This window comes from Calonectris borealis, chromosome W (genome assembly GCF_964195595.1).
Source record: "Calonectris borealis chromosome W, bCalBor7.hap1.2, whole genome shotgun sequence".
In the NCBI taxonomy this organism is placed as follows: domain Eukaryota; kingdom Metazoa; phylum Chordata; class Aves; order Procellariiformes; family Procellariidae; genus Calonectris; species Calonectris borealis.
The window spans coordinates 24086306-24107390 of record NC_134351.1 but is presented as its reverse complement, the minus strand read 5'-3'; the positions used below and the strand labels follow the sequence as shown (position 1 = coordinate 24107390).

The 21085-nt window shown below is 44.1% G+C and overlaps 1 pseudogene; it reads left to right on the top strand.

Annotated features, from left to right (window-relative positions):
* Positions 1-2884: 2884 nt before the first annotated feature.
* On the top strand, positions 2885-5120 carry LOC142074945 (calcyphosin-like protein; annotated as a pseudogene).
* Positions 5121-21085: the final 15965 nt, after the last annotated feature.

The window sequence follows — 21085 nt, the reverse complement described above, 5'->3', positions numbered from 1 at the left end:
GGGAGGCTGCAGACTGCTATGGAGGGGTTGGTGGGGCTGGGAAGTCAGATTTTGAGAGAGGTGTTTAGATGGTTGTCAAATACTCATGCAATTTTCATGCTCTTAATAATTTAATGAAACTATTAGGAAAAAACCCAAATGCATACAATTGGTTTAGGCCACTTAATCGATTCCCAGACTCTGAGATCTTGTGCTCAGGGGTGGTGTGCGACTTGTGTGTTTGGCCAGGACAGGCGCTTTCAGGAGCCTATGGTAATCCAGAGGCTAGTGTGGGTTTCTATCAGCCACACTGGGGTGTTTTTCAGGATTTTCACAGGAGGGTCTTGGGCTCAGCTGAAGGATAATGTATAAACAAATGTTGCTGAGCAGTAATATAGCTTAGATTAAATCTGGCTCTTTCCAGGCCTCAGTCTTAAAGGGATGTAAAGGAATCTGGTTGCTGAACAGCCTAAGGTTCTTCTGAAAAACCCAACCCAAAATTTCAGGGTTTGTTTTTGTTAAGAAGAAATGCAATCATTTCTGTTCAGCCTGCACAACACAACATTGCCCATAGAAACAAACAATGCTGAGAACTTGGGGTATTGTAATTGCTCATAGCCCAGGCTGTTACACAAAACAAAACTCTCTAGTGTTCAGAATTAAATTAACCAGCCCCTTTTTCATTTCACTGTGGAAGACATCTGATGATCATGAAAGAGATATAAGAATTAAAAACATGCAAAATTATACTTACAACCTTTTCTTGTTTTATTAATACATAACACATTTGTAAGGTATGCAGAGAACTGTTATATTCAGCAAATCCTGACTGTATCTGTAATCATTTCACATTATCCAAAAAGGGGCAAAAGCAAAATGAAAGGAGAGGAGAGTGGCTTTTATTGAGGTACAGGAGATCATAATAACTATCATATCAGATGATCCCTCCCTAGCCTCAATTCATGAATCTCGCTGCAACGATTATTTGATGTGCATTGCAGTATACTGGAAATGCCTCCACTGAACCCGAGGCAAAGAACTACTACACTCTGCACAGTGTGTGTTTGTGTAGAGTTTTGCAGCATGAAGTGGAGATGAATTATGTCATCATTGGTCTCAGATTATGGTTGCATAGTATTTATAGATCTATGTAAATATATAACATAGTATAGAGGCATACTACATAGTGCTATGCATGCATATGTTTATGCGCACTGTATATAGATATGCAGGCATTATATATAAGTTATAGTACATAATTATATAATCTAAATGTAGTTTGTACAGTGTTTATGTAAACTCACTGTATTTTATATTCTTGCCAACTAAATATCTCCCCTAAAGGACAGGACATTGTTTGCAGAAAATATTTTTGATTGCTGATCTCACATAGCTCTAAGGTCTCTCTGGTCACTCGTTAATGAGTTCCCAGGAGAACTTTGCTCATTCTGGCTGAAGCAAAAGCTGAAATTATCTCTTTTCTACCACACTGGATTTCTGCAATAAGCTAGTACTGAAACCATTTGGGGGGAACAAAAACATTTTATCTTGATGTTTTTCCAAGCCCAGCTGGTGTTGTCTGAAGGGGCTGCAAAAGTCAACACACGTGACATTACAAGCTGCCGTAGCCAACGCTCTGTAGACAGGAGCAGAGTAGTTAAGATGAAACAGTTTAATTCCAAGTTTCTCAGAAGTTTTCTCTGACTATTTCAATTCACACTGCTGCACGTGCAATGACATTGAGATTTGAAGTGCAACGTGCACTGACGATGCCTCACGGAGCCGCCCATCTTCTTCATCTCCCCATCCCTGAGTGCCCTTAGCAGAGCACTGAGTACCCTCCGAGTCAGGGCTCTGCTGTAACTCAGCCCAGCCCTTCCATGGCTGTCACACACTGTGGCCTGGTCCTGTAATGCTTTAAAGGCTGGAAAATATTTTGGGGGCCTTTGTGATCTGCAGACCCAGCAGCCAGGCTAGGGAGCGGCAGTCCTGTCCCTGAGTGTGTGCCCAGGGGCCAGGATTCGACGTGCCCCTAAAACATCAGTATGGACACAGGCAGCACTAGGCACAAATAATCCCTGTGTGAGAAGGAACGACCCTCTGCCAGCCCGTGCATGCTGCTCTCGATGGTGCTATTGCAGTGCTGCAAGTCCACGGGCTGATTTTCCTACTTTTTATTCCACTGCCTTCCTCTGAGAGAAGCCGGAAGGCTTATGTGACTGTTGGCATAGTCCTGAAAACCTGGGGTGCTAAATGCTGTGCAAGTTTAAGGTATTAATTTGTTCTCCAGTTGTGTTAAAATAGCACAAGGTGTTGTCCGTAGGTGAGGTCAGGTCTTGGGGTGATTACTGTTGCTCAGACGTGCAAAGGGAGAAAGCCCTGCTCTGGAGAATTAGGACTACATGCAACAAAAGCAAATATAAGGAAAAGGTCCTCACCCAGGAAAATTTTTGCTGTCACATCTCTTCCTGTGCGGGAATGCTAACTGCAAACCTGGCCAGACTGAGGAGGCTCAGTGAGGCTGCTGGAGATGTGGAGGCAGCAGTGCTCTCCTGGCTGCATCGACCAGTTTTCAGTGTGTTCATACACTGTAGGCAGCAAATTCTCACCCATGCTTTTGTATTTGCATCTGAGTTAATCATAGGGTGGTTGTCTGAGCTCTCCTTTCAGGTTTGGTGGCCCGTGTAAGTGCAGGTCAAAGCAATTGTCTTCACTCAGTGAAAAGAAAAAGTTCAGTTCCTCTGGCAATTTCCCCTTCTGAGAAAAGGATATAAGGAAAAGGAAATAGAGGGTCAAAATGAGTCCTCATGAGAGAGTTGGCAGCACCTTGCAAGTGAGGGATTTGGAATGCTCCATATACTAAGGCAGGTTTCAGCACTCAGTTGTGTATGTGAATCCATGCTGTATGAGCGCATTGGTCTTCCAGATGCCGGGCACAGCAAGACATGACCGAGAGATGGCAATCTAAGCCAAAAGAAACTTGTCCAAAAACACCAACCCGGTAGAAAGACTTCACCTGCAGTGTTTAGCAAAGGGATCTGCAGGCATCAAAGGACTTGGCAGGTGAGTCTAAGAAGTCAAATCCTTTATTCAGCCTAATAGTTTTAGCTGCAAGAGGCTCACGAGCTAAGCAGGGACCAAAATTTGAGTTTCCCAGTTCCAGTGCAAATGCCACAACCCATAGAGCCTGGGCTTGGGGCTCCCATGTTTCGGGACACAGGACTGACCTGCTCGCCTGTTGAAGGACTGAAGACCGTGAATCCCTCAGAAGAAGATACTTCCCTGAGACCCAGAACAACTCCTGCCGGGGAGAGAGGGTGAACGTAAAACATCTCTCTTTCCTTGGCATTTTCTATAATTAAGTATCTCAATACTGAGGATTTTGTGCTTCTTTTCCTTTGGGGTGTGATTCCCCATGTATAATGGTCTAGTTTATGGGGGGGCATCTAGACTCCTTCTGCAGTCACCCCGAGAGTGTGGGTCACCGCACCCCTAGGAAAGGAGAGCTGCACCGTGCCCTGAAACCCCTCCCAGGCTCCATTAACCACAGAGGGATCCCAGATGACCAGCTGAAACTTCATCTACACGCCCAACTTTTAGATGGCTCAATATATAATGAATAGGAAGACTCCTTCAGTTAAGGCAGCCTTCACCTCATTTAACTTCAGCTGTGTAATATTCAGGCACCCAATATAAGCAAGTCATCTCTGCTGTCAATAGGTGGGTTTTTTGTTGTTTTTTTTTCTCTTTTGTTTTTTCTCAGAAGACTACAAGGGGGAAATGTTATCTCAGTAAGGTGGCCCTGTTCTCTGGCACTGTGCGAAACTGCTGCAGCGTTCTCCAAGTTTTCCTTTGCATTCTCCTCAAATTGCACGTTTTCCACAGAGCATTTCGGATTATGGATGATGACAACAGCAGGACCCTTGATTTCAAAGAATTTGTGAAAGGATTAAATGATTATGCTATGATGATAGACAAGGAAGAAGCACATGAGATTTTCCAGATATTTGATAAAGATTGAATTTCTTGTTACACTGAGAGTAAGTCTGGGGATTTATGTTATTACTACATTAAATGGAGAGAAAGCCCTGATATGTCATTAGCTGAACACGATCAGTACTAGTGAAACACGGCACTGTTGTTCACCTTAGTAATTAGCAAAATCTACAGCTGCATTAAAATGTCAGTAACTCTTGAGAAGTTAAAATATTCCATTTCCATCTAAATATGCTAAAGGAAAAAAATCACCCTAAATAACACCTCTGTGGATGAGAGCTCAGAACCCAACATGTCTCTGCAATTTATTGGCAAGGCGTAAGGCTCCTAGCAAATAAATGGTTATGATGGTTTTTTTACGAACTGCTGCCTTGATTTAGGTACCTAAATTCCTATATTGCAGTCCAGGTGCCTATGCGGTTCAGTCCATTAATCTCACTTCTTTGTCCGTCATATGACGCATCTCCTTATAACATGAGCTAATCCAGTAGGGGCTTTCTCTAATCAACCACAGCGTGACTGATTTTGGTTGGAGCCTCTTTACTCTGCTGAAGTCTAAACAATGAAGAAAGAAAATAATTAGTGCTTGCTCTTGTTAGAAATATTTAAAATGGGTAGAATAGAAAAGCATTCTAGGTAGCATTTTCTCTCTTATTATCCGTTTACTATCATATTGATAGACACTTAATAGTCTCTATCACACTGCTTTTTTCATGATATATTGCCCTTCCTATCTCATGGACAGTGTAGACTGTCAGCAGGTTGTTGTCCCAAGTGCCTTGAACTAGGTTTACTATTAACAGCAGTTACTTGAATTTGGAACTGGGCAAGTAGTTGGCAGAAATAAAATGAATCTGTTAATATTTCTTTACAGCCTCCCATGTCGAATGCAAGAAAAGAGATCATCATGCAGGCATTTAGGAAGTTAGTTAAGACTGGAGATGGTGTCATAACAACTGAAGACTTACAGGGGGGTGTATAATGCAAAGCATCATCCCAAATACCAAAATGGAGACTGGACAGAAGATCAAGTTTTTAGAGCCTTTCTGGATAATTTTGCTTCACCCTATGACAAAGATGGGAAGGTAAGTGAAACACCTAATGTCAAGCCTTGTAATCACCATCTGGCTCAGCATTTGACTTAAATTATTAAATGTGAGAGTGATCCCAGTACCAAAGATGCATTTGCATCACATTTATGGGGGACAGTAAAATGGATGCATAACCTCTGTGTAGGACTGTTGGTGCAGCTTGCTTAGGCATTCAGAGGCAAAGGGGCTCTGCAGGAGGTGCAAAGGTAGATGTGAGATTGCATTTACAGGCTTGTAGCCTTTATGGCTCTACTTTCATAGGTTACTCTAAGTATATCTTCAAACTAACTCACACGATTGCTAATTTTCAAAATCCACGTAAATTGGAGTATTTTTCATTTCTTGGGAGAATAAATGCCGGGTTCCAGTTCAAAAGCAGGGTCCCTAATACGTGAAATACTTTACAGTTAACGCTTCTCTAGTGTGTGTAATTACTGAGACACTTGACTTGGAAATCAGTCCATAATATAGATAGATTTATCCACAGAGAATCTGTGGTGGGTTAACCTTGGCTGGCCGCCAGGTGCCCACCAAGCTGCTCTATCACTCCCCTCCTCAGCAGGACAAGGGGGGAGAAAATAAGATGAAAAACTCGTGGGTCGAGATAAAGGCAGTTTAATAAAGAAAAGCAAAGGCCGCGCGTGGAAGCAAAGAAAACAAAAAAAAATTATTCTCTACTTCCCATCAGCAGGCGATGTGCAGCTACTTCCTGGGAAGTAGGGCCTCAATAAGCATAGCAGTTGCTTTGGAAAACAACTGCCTTAATAATGAATGCCCCCCCTCTTCTCTTAGCTTTTATTGCTGAGCACGACATCATATGGTATGGAATATCTCTTTGGTCAGTTTAGGTCAGCTGTTCTGGCTATATCCCTTCCCAACCTCTTGCCCACCCCCAGCCTACTGGCCTTTGGGGGTGGGGTGGTGTTGAAGAGGCAGCCTCGATGCTGTGCCAGCACTGCTCATCAATAGCCAAAACACTGGTGTGTTATCAACACCATTCTAGCTACAAATACAAAGCACAGCACTATGAGGGCTGCTATGGGGAAAGTTAACTCCATCCCAGCCAGACCTAGTACAATCTCCACCCCTTATTCCATACCATTTGCGTTATGCTCAAGTCCCACATAATTTAATACATTTATATATTTTATATATATTTAAATATATATTATATATAATATATTTTATATTATATATTATATATAAAATATATAATAAAATGTTATTATATGTATAATATTTATTTTATATATATTTATATTTTTTTTTTACTATTTACAAAAATGTGATTCTCATTTACAGTTTCCTTTTGCAGTGAGAAGGGCTCACTTGGTTCCTCTGAGATACCTGTCAGCCTATTTTATGAACTTTGTATTGCTTCATACTTCATACTTCATCCTCCCAGCTCCACCTTTTTCTTGTATGTATGTATCACATTCTCCCTTATTGCCACATCTGAAACATAGATGGCAAGTAAGATTTCAAAGCACCTAAATGACTTAAATCACTGAAATCCCCAAAGCTTTTGGCTTCTAAACACTGAAAATAGTATCTAGTAAGCTCCGTGGCACAAATACAAATCTTTCCCCATTTTATGTAATTTTGCTGCTGTAATTGCAAATTGTAACTATTTTTTAAAATGTAGCTATTGCAAGGCATATACAAAATGCCACCTTCTTAAAAGCCTACATCTTTTCAGCATCAACCAGGATCTTGTCCATTGAGAAAACCGTCTTTTACCATGTTATCACATTTTTACTGTTGCATTGTGTTTATACGGCAAGACTGTGGTAGCAGGGGAGGGCTGCAGGGGTGGCCTCTGTGAGAAGAGCTGGTTTCAGCCGGCTCAGTAATGGACCCATCGCAGGCCAAAGCTGAGCCAATCACCAAAGTTGGTGGCACCTCTGTGATAACATATTTAAGAATGTGATCAAGAAGGTCAGAGAAGAAGGAGGGGGAGGAGGTGCTCCAGGTGCTGGAGCAGAGATTCCCCTGCAGCCTGTGGAAGAGACCACAGTGGAGCAGATATTCCCCTGCAGCCTGTGGAGAGGACCATGCTGGACCAGATATCTACACAGCAGCCTGTGGAGGACTACATACCAGAGCAGGTGGATATTTCTGGAAGGAACTGCGGCCTGTGGAGAGTCCACACTGGAGCAGATTCTCCTGACAGGAACTGCGGCCTGTAGAGAGGACCCATGCTGGGGTGGGGAAAAAGTGTGAGGAGGGAGGAGCAGCAGAGAGGAACTGTTATGAACTGACCACAATTCCCCATTTCCCATCCCCCCTGCACCACTTGGCAGGGTGGGGGAGGAGGTAGAGGATTTGGGAATGAAGGAGTGAAGAAGTGGGGGGAGGTGTTTTAGTTTTTGTCATTGTTTCTCACTGTCAAAATCTATTTTAATTGGCAATAAATTAAATTAATCTTCCCCAAGTGGAGTCTGTTTTGCCCATGATGGTAATTGGTAAGTGATCTCCCAGTCCTTATCTCAACCCATGAGCTTTTCTGTCTTATTTTCTCCCCCTGTCCTGTTGAGGAGGGGGAGTGAGAGAGCGGCTGTGTGGGGGTCTGGCAGCCAGCCAAGGTCAACCCATCACAACTGTAAGATACACTAGGCAAGAAGGTCCTCAGTGATCACAGGCATGAACTTTCATAGCTGATCTTTTAATTTATAGAGGAGAAACAAGGAAAACTGTTTCCTGCCTCCCCCAATTATTTCTTTATGCAGTTGTATCAGTCAGCCAAAGAAAACCTGCCATCTAGAAGTCTTATTTCCAGTGGTGATTTCAGGTGATGCAGACAGGCAAGAATTGGCTTTAAAATATTTGGGGAAGATGGGGAAGTGACACAGTTTTAATCCTGGGGTAGGGTGCATCTTGTTCCGGATCGTATGTGGGACTGTACCATTATATAGGAAACTCTCAAAGAGGCTGAAGGTGTCAAAATGAGCCTAGCGGTGGGGAAAAGCGAGAAGCCCTGCTATTCTTTGAAGGGGTGCAGCATATTTTTCCCTGGATCACATGGCAAGTGACTCTTCCTCTAAAATCACTTGCCTCTGCAGGGGCACCTCTGGACTGTGTTTCACTGGTTAGTTACACTTCAGGTTGGTTCTTATGTGGTCAGACAGAAGGAGAGTGGTTTTCTTCCCTTCCCCACAACATATGGCTATGCAAAAAGACTAGAGAAAATGCAATTTGCAGATAATTAAGTCTGAAAAATAGCTGCTTGGTTTGAAACCATTACCTAAAATGCATTTCTCAAATAAAAGATGTTTCAGCTAAAGCACTACTTGCATAAGACTGTTAGCATGGGGATACAGTTTATGGTGGTTAAGAAAAACAAAAACAAAATCCAAGACACAAAAATAACCTAGCAGAGAAAATGAGAGATCTCTACCAGGAGGGGGGACTCCAGAACACAAAACATGCTGGCTAGTTAGATTCTTTCCTCTTAACTCACATATCACTCAGATTGACACAGCTGCTTCTGCTTCAATCTGAAGTTGACAATTGTCCTGGTTTTGGCTGGGATAGAGTTAGTTTTCTTTCTAGTGGCTGGTGTGGTGCTGTGTTTTGGATTTGGTATGAGAAGGATATTGATGACACACTGATGTTTTGGTTGTTGCTGGGTAGTGCTTGCAGTAGTCGGGGACTTTTCAGCTTCCCATGGTCTGCCAGGTTGTCGCGAGAGAGTGGTTTAGAGGCCGCTTAAAGAATCACCGTCAAAGAAATTAGCAGAAAGTGATTTTAATAGAGATTTATAAAGGTGCAACCTAATAGAATTCGATGGCAAGGTTCACTCTATTACTTATTACATGGGTGAAACATACAAGGGAAAATCATCTAAGGGTTTATATTTCAGGGACAGTCTAGGTTTCATTCACAATTTAGCAACACTTAGTTATCAACTAATCATTAACAAACTTTAGTAACACCTAATCATTAACTATTCAATATTTGCAAAATAGGTTAGTAAGTCTACTACCATCACAACTTAATTACAGATTATGCTTACTATTAGTTCACACACACAGAGAAACATATATATATATAAAAATATACAGAAGGTATACCTGTTAAAAATTCCCCTCGATTTCAGTGAAGAAATATTCACGTCGAATGTCTAGGCATTCCCTCTCAACGGGCGAAGGGTTGAGCTTCGAAAGGGACTCACCCAGGACCCAGCGGTCCTCCGAATATCGCAGACCTGAAAGATCGCAAGCTCTGAGAGGCGTCCCACTCAGAGGGAGATGCTGGGTGCAGCTGCTGCGGTCCAGGAGAGCTCAAAGGGCCTCACTCAGGACCACCGTTTATAGGTTCGCAAGATGGTTGGCTTTAGTCATCCGTAAATTTCCATCCTGGCCACAGTCCCAGGTGGTAACTACTAAAGAATTCTCAAGGTTTCGGTGTTGTTCTGCTGGACACCTGGGCCAGGCAGTAGGAGTATGTTCCCAGCCTCAGCTATGCAGAGTTTCTGATACAGTCAAGGAGCGCTCAACTGCCAGACTCAATACACCAAGGCCGAGGTTTCATGGAAATTTCTGAGATCAACAGGCGGCCCAGATCAACAAGTGGCCCAGGGAAGAAGGGGGGTATGAATGCACCACCACACAGGTGCACAGGGGGCTGGGAGGGAGCATAGCCGGGACTGCTGACCCAGCTGGCCAATGGGGTATTCCATACCATGTGACGTCATGCTCAGTATATAAACTAGGAGGCGTGGTCCGGGAAGCAGCGATTGCTGCTTGGGGAACTGGCTGGGCATCGGTTGGCGGGTGGTGAGCAATTGCATCGTGCATCACTTGCTTTGTATATTCTATTATTATTATTGTTATTGTTATTGTTATTATTGCTATTTTACTTTATTTTATTTCAATTATTAAACTGTTTTTATTTCAACCCACGAGTTTTCTCACTTTTACCCTCCCGATTCTCTCCCTCATCCCACCGGAGGTGGGGGGAGTGAGCGAGCGGCTGTGTGGTGTTTAGTTGCTGGCTAGGGTTAAACCATGACAACAATTTATGGAAAGGCAAACCACAGACTTCTCTATGCAACCAGAAAAAGGGCTGTGGTCATTATTTTACTACCAGTAATCTAAGCCTTATGGGAAACTGCACCTTTTGAGTTTACTGTGTACTTCTGCAAAACTGTCCCAGTCGACTGGAGGCTGGCAAATGTTGTCCCAATTTTCAAGAAGGGTAAGAAGGAAGACCCTGGTAATTACAGGCCTGTCAGTCTCACTTCAGCGCCTGGTAAAATTATGGAGAAAGTTATTCTGGGAGTTATTGAAAAACACTCGAGAGGCGACGCAGTCATTGGTCGTAGCCAGTACGGGTTCACAAGGGGAAAGTCCTGCTTAACCAACTTAATTTCCTTTTATGACAAGGTCACCCATCTAGTTGACCAGGGGAAGCCAGTAGATGTGGGGGTTTGGATTTTAGCAAAGCTTTTGATACCGTCTCTCACAGTATCCTTCTGGATAAAATGTTCAGCACACAGCTAGACAAGTCCATAATATGTTGGGTAAGCAATTGACTGATGGATCCAGCTCAAAGAGTTATAGTAAATGGGGTTACATCAGGCTGGTGGCCAGTCACCAGTGGGGTTCCCCAGGGCTCAATTTTAGGGCCAGTGCTCTTTAATGTTTTTATAAATGATCTGGACACAGGAGTCAAATGTACATTAGTTGAATATACATTAAGTTTGCTGACAATACTAAACTAGGAGGAGCTGTGGACTCCCTCGAGGGTAGAGAGGCCTTACAGAGAGATCTAGATAAACTAGAGAGCTGGGCAATCACCAACCGTGTGAAATTTTACAAGAGCAAGTGCCGGATTCTCCACCTGGGACGGGGTAATCCTGGTTATACATACAAATTGGGGAACGAGAGGCTGGAGAGCAGCCCCGCGGAAAGGGGTCTGGGGGTTTGGGTTGATGGCAAGTTGAATATGAGTCAACAGTGTGCCCTGGCAGCCAGAAAGGCCAACCGTGTCCTGGGGTACATCAAGCGCAGCATAGCTAGCTGGTCGAGGGAGGTGATTGTCCCACTCTGCACTGCACTGGTGCAGTTTTGGGCGCCTCAATATAAGAAGGACATCAATTAGAGTGTGTCCAGAGGAGGGCAACCAAGATGGTGAAAGGCCTCAAGGGCAAGACTTAGGAGGAGTGGCTGAGGTCACTTGGCTTGTTCAGCTTGCAGAAGAGAAGGCTGAGGGGTGACCTCATCGCAGTCTACAACTTCCTCAAGGGGGGCAGTGGAGGGGGAGGTGCTGATCTCCTCTCTCTGGTGACCAGCGATAGGACACGAGGAAATGGAATGAAGCTGCGCCAGGGGAAGTTCAGATTGGACATTAGGAAAAGGTTCTTCACTGAGAGGGTGGTTGGTCACTGGAACAGGCTCCCCAGAGAAGTGGTCATGGCACCAAGCCTGTCAGAGTTCAAGGAGCATCTGGACGATGCTCTTAGTCATATGGTTTAGTTTTAGGTAGTCCTGCGAGGAGCAGGGAGTTGGACTTGATGATCCTTATGGGTCCCTTCCAACTTGAGATATTCTATGATTCTATGATAAAACTCTCGTGTCAGCCTTCAGAGTCACTAAGCACCAATATATTTAGATCTACGGCCTCAGTAAGAGTCAATCAGAATAATGGCAATAATGTAAATGTATACTGATTTACTGAAGCTGAGAATATGGCACATCAAAAAAACACCATGATACAGGGTAACCTGTAAGTCAGATTGCTACTTAATATAAGAATGGGAAAAAAATCAGTTCCATAAAGTAAAAGGAAAATTGAAGTGCAGTGTGGTTAAACCACGACACCATCTATAGTTTGATACTTGGAAAACTGTGTGTTAATCTATGCAACAATTTTAGATCAAATATTTTCAGGTAAGCATTTGTGTATTTAAGGTCTTATTGAAGTCATATGTGAAACAACCTCTGGATTAGGAAGACTTTCTATTATGAATAGCTTTGAGACTACTCTTGAGACTGGTCCCTTTGTAAAACTTCTTCCTGAGGCAAAAAAAGCATTGAATGCCTCCGCTTTTTCTTCATCCCTATTAGTCAGATGACCGTCTTCAACAAATATCGGTCCAATGTTTTCCTTAGACCTCCTCTTGCTATTAACGTACTCAAAACAGCCTTTCTTGCTGTCTGACACAACACTGGCCAGTTTCAACTCTAATTGAGCTTTGGCCTTTCGTGTCTTCTCCCTGCATATGCGAACCATGGCTCTGTAATCTTCCTGCGAAGCCTGACCTTGCTTCCAGAGATCATACCATTTCTTTTTCCTCCTGAGTTCCAAGAGGAGTCCCCTGTTCAGCCAAGCCGGTCTTCTGCCCCGCTTGCTTGACTTTCGACACAATGGGATTGCCTGCTCCTGTGCTTCTAAAAGGTGGTTCTTAAAAAATGACCAGCACTCATGGACCCCTAAGCCCTCAAAAGCAGATTCTGAGGGGACACTGCTAAGTAGCTCCCTGAGTAGCTTAAAGTTTGCTCACTTGAAATACAGAGTAGCAACTCTGCTGACTTTTGTTCTCATTACACTGAAAATTTTAAACTCAGCCATTTCATGATCACAGTGACCAAGACAGCCACCTACCATGACATCTTCCATGAGTATTTCTCTATTCACAAACAACAAGTCTAGGAGGGCATCTTTCCTAGTTGGCTCCCTGGGTACTTGTGACAAGAAATTATCTTCCACAAACTCCAGGAATTTCTCAGACTTGCTCGTCACAGCAGTATGCCATTCCCAGTTGATGTCTGGGAAGTTGAAATCTCCCATAGGGACAAGGGCTACCGATCCAGAGATTTCTCCTAATTGCCTATAGAATAACTCATCAGTGCTGTCATCCTGGCTGGGCAATCAGTAGTAGACACCCACTATGACATCTCCCTTGTTTTCCATCCCCCTAATCCTCACCCAGAGGCTCTTGACCACATCATACCTAACTGTAAGGGCTGAACAATCAAACCTCTCCCTTACATATAGTGCCACCTCTCCACCTCGCCTGCCCTGCCTATCCCTCCTGAACAGCCTGTAACCCTCCATCCCAGCACTACAGTCATGGGACTCATTCCACCAAGTCTCGCTAATACCAATGATATCATAGCTCTGGGAATGGACCAAGGCTTCCAGTTCATCCTGTTTGTTTCTCATACTGTGTGTGTTGGTGTACAAGCATTTTAGATGTGCTCCTGAACCTCCTGTGCTCCCAGAAGCAGCATAAACGTTCCAACTAGCATTGCCACCCTCAGATGATGCCATGCTGTTGTGGTTTAACCCCAGTCGGCAAGTAAGCACCACACAGCTGCTCGCTCACCCTTCCCCCTGACAGTGGGATGGGGGAGACAATCAGAAGGGCAGAAGTAAGAAAACTTGTGGGTTGTGATGAGAAGAGTTTAATACTTGAAATATAACAACAAAAACAACAACAATAACAATAACAACAATAATAATAATAAATTGTAATGAAGAGGAAAACAAGAAGAGAGAGAGAGAGAGGAACAAAACCCAGGAAAAACAAGTGCTGCAACCGCTCACCACCCGCCGACCGACGCCCAGCCAGTCCCCAAGCAGCGATCGCTGCCCCCCAGCCAACTCCCCAAGTTTATATACTGAGCATGATGTCATATGGTATGGAATATCGCTTTGGCCAGTTGGGTTAGTTGTCCTGGCCATGCTCCCTCCCAGCTTCTTGTGCACCTGGCATGGGGAGCTGAAAAGTCCTTGACTAGCAGGGTACTTAGCAACAACTAAAAACATCAGTGTGTTATCAACATTCTTCTCATACTAAATCCAAAACACAGCACTAGGAAGAAATTTAACTCTATCCCAGCCGAAACCAGGACAGTATCCACCCCTTATTCTATACCATCTACGTCATGCCCAGGTCTCACATTTTCCAATACATTTGTCGTGGTTTAACCCCAGCCAGCAAAAATAAACGCCACGCAGCTGCTCGATCACCGCCCCCCGGTGGGCTGGGGGAGAGAATCGGGAGGGCACAAGTAGGAAAGCTCCCGGGTTGAGATAAAAACAGTTTAATAATTGAAATAAAACTAAGTAGAACAGTAATAATAACAATGAGAACAACAACAATAACAGAATACACAAAGCAGGCAATGCACAACACAACCGCTCACCGACTGTTGGAGTGACCATGGGTCGGAATAGGAGCGCGTTCCCGGAGTAATGAGGAGTCCCAATGTGGGTATGGTCATTCTCCTTTATTTCAAGATATTGTGCTACTTTTATAAGCTAGCCACACTAACACGCGCACCTACGAATCCTCTATTGGTTTACAGTCAGCAAGCACACGAATCTTAACATACACAGATTGGTCAAAAGCAGGTGTCCACACGAACGCTTCCTGCGCCTGCATTCCGTTACATAATCTACTGATATTTACATTCCTCAGCCTGTTTTTCCTACTCTACTATCACTTCAGAGACTCTAAAACTACAATTGCTCTTTAGCAGCCTTATACTATTACTAACAAATCCTCAATGCTTGGAATGTTCATAGGATGACCGTTATTTAATAAAAATCCCTCCACAAATTCCCCCTTTTTGTTTTTGAACAATCCAAGCCTGATTTACTACTTTCGATACAGCCTTTTTTTATACAACTAAAAGCAATACAAAAGCATACACACAATATTAAGATGATAATCAATATATGCAAGCCTTCTTTTAACAAAGCTATCAGCCATTGCGGCAACTCTCTAAAAATATTCATGAGCCATTCATCTAAAATGCCATGATTTTGTGGTATCATGCTTACATGGTTTTTTAACCATTGTAATTGTTTATGTGTAGACTCACCATGATCGGATAGGTTCATGCAACACATAAACTCTTCTACCCAGAAACCAGGCACACCAAACAGGTTCTGAAAGGCTCAGTTGCCGTAGCAAGAGACAAAACAAAACGCAGATTGATCTGTTTTGTTTGCCTAGGTAACCTCTTCTTGTGAGAGTGCAGGCTTCACCGCTCGGCTAGGCACCCATATTGGTCCCTTATCTGTGGAAACACACATGTATCCCCTCCCATTAAATATTACCGAAACTGGGCCCAGCCACATGCCAGTGATTGGGTCTCGATACATTACTTTTAGTTTCGGAAGTGTTGTATGAGAGTTAAACTTAAGGTTTTGGTGATGTATTATAATCGATGGCTCTTCTCTGTCTCCCATCAGACACAAATAATTTAGGGTAAATAGGACTTTATGCAGTCTCATCTGCGGGTCCTTTTCTCCCTCCTTTTGCTTTGCTAGATAGTCCTTCAATACCTGATGCGTGCGTTCTACAAGGCTCTGCCCCGTCGGTGAGTGTGGGATGCCAGTAATATGCTTGACCCCCCATCTCATCAGAAAGGTTCTCAACTTCTGACTGGTGTAAGCAGGGCCATTGTCTGTCTTTAGTTGTTCTGGCACACCCAACACTGCGAAGCAAGCAAGGAGGTGCTTACACACATGATGAGCCTTCTCACCCGATAAAGCCGTGGCCCATATTACTTTAGAAAAGGTATCTATGATGACATGCACATATTTGAGCTGTCCAAATTCAGCAATGTGAGTGACGTCAGTCTGCCAGAGCTCTAAAGCCTTGAGACCTTTTGGATTAACGCCCAGCCCTATTCCAGGTCCATGATTTCCACACTTGGGACAGGCCTGTATGATAGAGCGAGCTTCGTTTTCTGATAACCCATATTGCCTTCTTAAACCCTTTGAGTTTTGATGAAATATTTCATGACCCTGCCTAGCTTGTAAAAATTTATCTACAGGTGGTACGTGACACGCTGGACTGACAAGATTGTCCGCTATCTGATTGCCTTGTCCTAAACCCAACTCCCATCGATGGCTACGGATATGAATAACACAACACGGAGCCGCTCGCTGGGAGATGGTTGATCTTAATTGAATAAATAATTTCCCTAGCTGAGGATTATTTGTTTCCCTAATCAGCGCGTCTTGAATTCTTGGTATAAGCCCAGCTACATATAGAGAATCAGTCACCACATTCAAAGGATGATCAAGCCAATTCCCTAACGCCCATACCACCGCCATTAATTCTAGTCTGTAAGGTATCTCCAGCTTGCCCTTGCAAAATCTTTTTGCACCATTGATCTGTTTCCAACCATACGCATGCAGCTTGTCTAGAACGTTTTCCCGCATCTGTGTATACCGTCAACCCCTCGAGTATCGGGCTAACAATCACTTTAGGTTTTTCTAGCCACTGATTTCGTTTTAGAATCTGCCACAATTTCCCTTGAGGTTGCTGAGAGTGCACCTTTCCGCTAAATCCTAACAGAGATTCTTGAATGGCCAGCATGTGGCGTATCCACCATTCTAAATCTACAGCGTTAACAGGAATACTGATGTCTGCTGGTTCCTGTCCTGTCAGCTCTATAATTCGCGTTCTCCCTTTTCGGATTAATTCCCCTACGGCTTCAGGACGAGTTTGTATACTGAAACGTGGTTGTACCCGTAAGAAAACCCATTCCAAAATTTGAAAAAGGGAGGAATTTGGCGAGTTATCATTACTCTTGTTGTCAATGACAGTCACGGAGTTCATTCCCTGTTGTCCCTTCATCTCCCCCTTCTTGTTTTGCCATTGACATATAACGGCAAAAGGTGATTCTTTGGTGTTACAGATAAGCAAAGAAAGTGGCAGTTCAAGAATTCTTCTTGCAGTCCAGGCTATAGTAAGTTTGTTTATAATGTGCTGTAAGGCTACATGGTGTTTGTCCGTCATATGAATTTCAGCTGCAGGCTGAGTGCCACGCAGTAATTCAATTAGTGGTTTAATGTCTGCATTGGTAATGCCAGCGCAATTGCGAACCCATTGGATGTCGCCTAAGACCGTTTGCACATCAGCCAATGTTTTAAGAGGAGTTTTTAGTGCTATTTTTTGAGGACGAATTTTTGCCTGTTCAATGATCCACCCTAGGTATTTCCAAGGTGGAGACCTTTGGATCTTTTCTGGTGCAATTACAAGTCCCTTGTCTGCTAGCATGGTTGTTAATTGTTGTATATGATGCACTTCAAAAGGAACTTGTTGACAACACAAAATATCATCCATATAATGATAGATGATAGTGTCAGGCCATTTTTCTCTTATCGGTTGCAGCGCCCAGGCGACATATAATTGGCACAATGTAGGAGAGTTTTTCATCCCTTGTGGAAGTACCACCCACTCATACCGTTCTGCTGGTGCTGCTTTATTTATCGAGGGTATGGAAAAGGCAAATCTCTGAGTGTCCTGAGGGTGCAGTGGGATTGTGAAAAAGCAGTCCTTTAAGTCAACTATAAGTATGTGCCAATTTTCAGGTAACATATTAGGTGATGGCATTCCAGGTTGTAAGGCTCCCATAGGCAACATTTGGTCATTTATTTTCCTCAAATCATGTAGTAAACGCCACTTCCCACTTTTCTTAGGGATGACAAAAATAGGAGTATTCCATGGACTGACAGATGGTTTGATATGTCCCTCTATAAGTTGTTCGGATACCAGTTGTTTAATTATTTGCAATCGCTCTTTAGTCATGGGCCACTGGTCAACCAAAACAGGGTCATTGGAGATCCATGTTAACGGTGGGTTGGGCGATTGCTCCCCAGTGCCCATGACTAAAAATGCTTTGTCGTCAGCATTGCCCCGATCTGACTGAGAACATCACGTCCAATTAATGCTTCCAAATTTCCAGGGAGTGACAAAACATGGACCTTCAGTGTTGCCCTCTGGCCTTCTGGGAAACTCACTTGAACCAGTTTACTACTTATATATGGGGCTGAGTTCCCTCCCACTCCTGCAATTAATGCCTTTGGGGTTTCTATTTCCCACTGCAACGGCCAATTTGCTCGATTTATAATAGTTATGTCAGCCCCAGTGTCTAACATTGCATTGATTCTTATTGAAAGGTTATCCTGAGTCAAAGTCACAGTTTCGAGTGGGCGATGGTCTAATTTTGTAGTGAAACATACAGCAGGTCCAGTAGAACCAAATCCTTTACACCCACGTTCTTCCCAATCTTGGTTTGATTGACTTAAAGGATTTTTAAAAGCTAATATCTGGGCTATCCGACTGCCTTTTGGGATGAAGAGAGGAGGACTTATTGTATAGGCCATAATATGAATTTGACCAGTATAGTCTGCATCAATGACTCCAGGAATTACAATCAATCCTTTTATTCCTGCAGAAGATCGACCTAAAAGGATTCCACCTATCCTATTACTTTCAGCTACTAAAGGCCCTACTGCATTGCTAGGGATTTTGCACACTTCTGTATTGGTTAAAGTGAAATCCATTGTTGTTTCCAGGTCGACTCCCAAACTTCCTTTGGTGGCAGCCGAGTGTTTTTGTAAAAACCCTGATTGCTGCTGTTGTTCTGAGGGGGCATTTGTTTCTGCACACGGCCTCTCCCCGCGCTCGATTTGTAGTTTCCCGAACAGGCCTTAGTAGCATGGGTATTTTTTTGACACCTATCACACCATACGGGAGCACGACAATTTCGCTTGCTATGCCCCTGTTCCCCGCAACGATAGCAGATGCCTTTAAAGGGCTGAACTATTCCTGGAGAGTGTTTTCGCCTAACAACAGCTGCCAATGGTTGCACTACTTCTTTGACAGCACTTTGCAGCACAGCTGCCATCGACTCATTTTGTTGTTGAACTCCTGCTCTTTCCACCCGAGAAAGCATTTCTTCCACTCCTGCCCCTTTGGGCAGACTGGCTAGAATGGCCCTGGTAGTGTTATTGGCGTTATCAAAGGCCAAAATTCTAAACATTTGTTGTTTATTGTTCTCTCCCAAATCTGGGTGGTTCATTACTGCATCCCAAAGCCTATCAATAAAGTTACTATACTTCTCAGTTGCACCTTGCGTCACCGAGCTGAAAGAAGGGCCTTCCGATCCTGGTAAGGAAAGAAACGCATCTAAAGCAAGCTTAGAAGATAACTGTAACATATTGACAGGAAAAGTTAGTTGAACATTTATATCAGCATAACGTCCCCCACCAATGAGCATTTCAGCTGTGACCCCATATAATGGATCCCCTGGCTGTTGATGTTGGGCAGCAGCATTCACTGCCCTCTGAGACCATGACGATCCCCATAACAAAAACTGTGTAGGTGTCAACAGAAGCCTCATCAGACTTTGACAATCATGGGGACACATCAAATCAGCAGAAAAAATCCAAATAACAATTTGTCGCGAGGCTTCCGATTTAACACCATACTGCGATATAGTATTTTTGGCTTGTTGTAGAATCTTCCAATCATGTGGTTCCCATTTTCCTTGACCGTTTTGCTGTACCACCGGAAAAGCCATGGGGCCAATGTTGGATACAACTCCCCACTGTCCATCCAGAATAGCATCCCGAACAACTCCACTCCATCGGCCAGGATGGGTAGCCGCGATAGGTCCGGAGAAACAGGGTGGCAAGTTGTCTCTCGAACCGGTGGTTGACCAAGGTTCTCCTTTTTGCTGAGTCTGTGTAGTCAAGTCCTTTAGTTGTTGCACAACGTCTTTTAACAGCTGATTAATGCTGTCTGTTGAATTTTTCTCTTTTCCGCTAGATGGCGGTGTGGCAGCACCGGAGGAATCATTGAAGAGTGGCAAGGGGGGGTAGAGAGGAGGGGCGGTGGGAGGAGGGCGGCACGTTTCCCCGCCTGGAATCGGGGGGGTGGGTGGAGCTGGCCACTCCTCCCCCTTCATGCCCAGCAGTTGCTCTTCCGCTTTTGCCTCACACTGCTGCTTTGCTTTAGCCCCGGCAACTTCCCGCTGCTGTGGCGTAGATGATATTGTCGGGGAAGATGCCGAACATAGACTGTCGGGCGTTTTTAAGTCCTGCTCAACTTTATCGCGCAATTCGGCAACAGTCTTACAGGTGGACCCCGTCATACCCTTCACAGCAGGCAGCCCAAAAAATAGCGCGAAAGGTCCCGCCTTGGATTCCATGCTCTTAGACTGTTCCGGCATGGGGTCCGGAGCCAGCATCTCAACAGCCGCACACGCCACCTCCCATTCAGCTTTCATAGCTTTTAAAGTGTCTAGTACGTCTCCCCACAAGTCTGACACAGACTTAATGTCCTTCTCAAATTTTTTATCACCTCCAGTAAGCTTCTGCCACATTAGTTCTCCCAGCTCCCGCCATTCAAGCACCGAAAACAACGTGTGAGTGTCTTTAAAATGTCCCAAACGTTGTCCTAACTTAATTAGCTTGATAAGCTGTTTCAGCGTTGTCTCGATCCCTCTCTTAGAGAGTAGTCCTACGAGCAACGCAGCTGCTGCCTCATTCTCCATAATAGCAGCTCACCCTCTGGGAGGCAGTTGGCCACTCTGCACCAACATCTATTCTATCTGTTTGAGCAATAGAATAGTACAACTCCCAGTCGCTGGTTTCCCACTCCCCTTCTCTCGCTGCGCTTACCGCAGTCTCGAAGAATTGTAGTCTCTGCTACCAGACCTCTGGGTTACGAGCCCAGCATGTTTCCGCATCCTCTGCTACCAGATGTTGGAGTGACCATGGGTCGGAATAGGAGCGTGTTCCCGGAGTAATGAGGAGTCCCAATGTGGGTATGGTCATTCTCCTTTATTTCAAGATATTGTGCTACTTTTATAAGCTAGCCACACTAACACGCGCACCTACGAATCCTCTATTGGTTTACAGTCAGCAAGCACACGAATCTTAACACACACAGATTGGTCAAAAGCAGGTGTCCACGCGAACACTTCCTGTGCCTGCATTCCGTTACATAATCTACTGATATTTACATTCCTCAGCCTGTTTTTCCTACTCTACTATCACTTCAGAGACTCTAAAACTACAATTGCTCTTTAGCAGCCTTATACTATTACTAACAAATCCTCAGTGCTTGGAATGTTCATAGGATGACCGTTATTTAATAAAAATCCCTCCACAACCGACCGCCGATCACATGTCACGAACGGGGGGCGAGCCCCCCCCACACCTGGTTTTTATACTGAGCATGATGTCACATGGTATAGAAT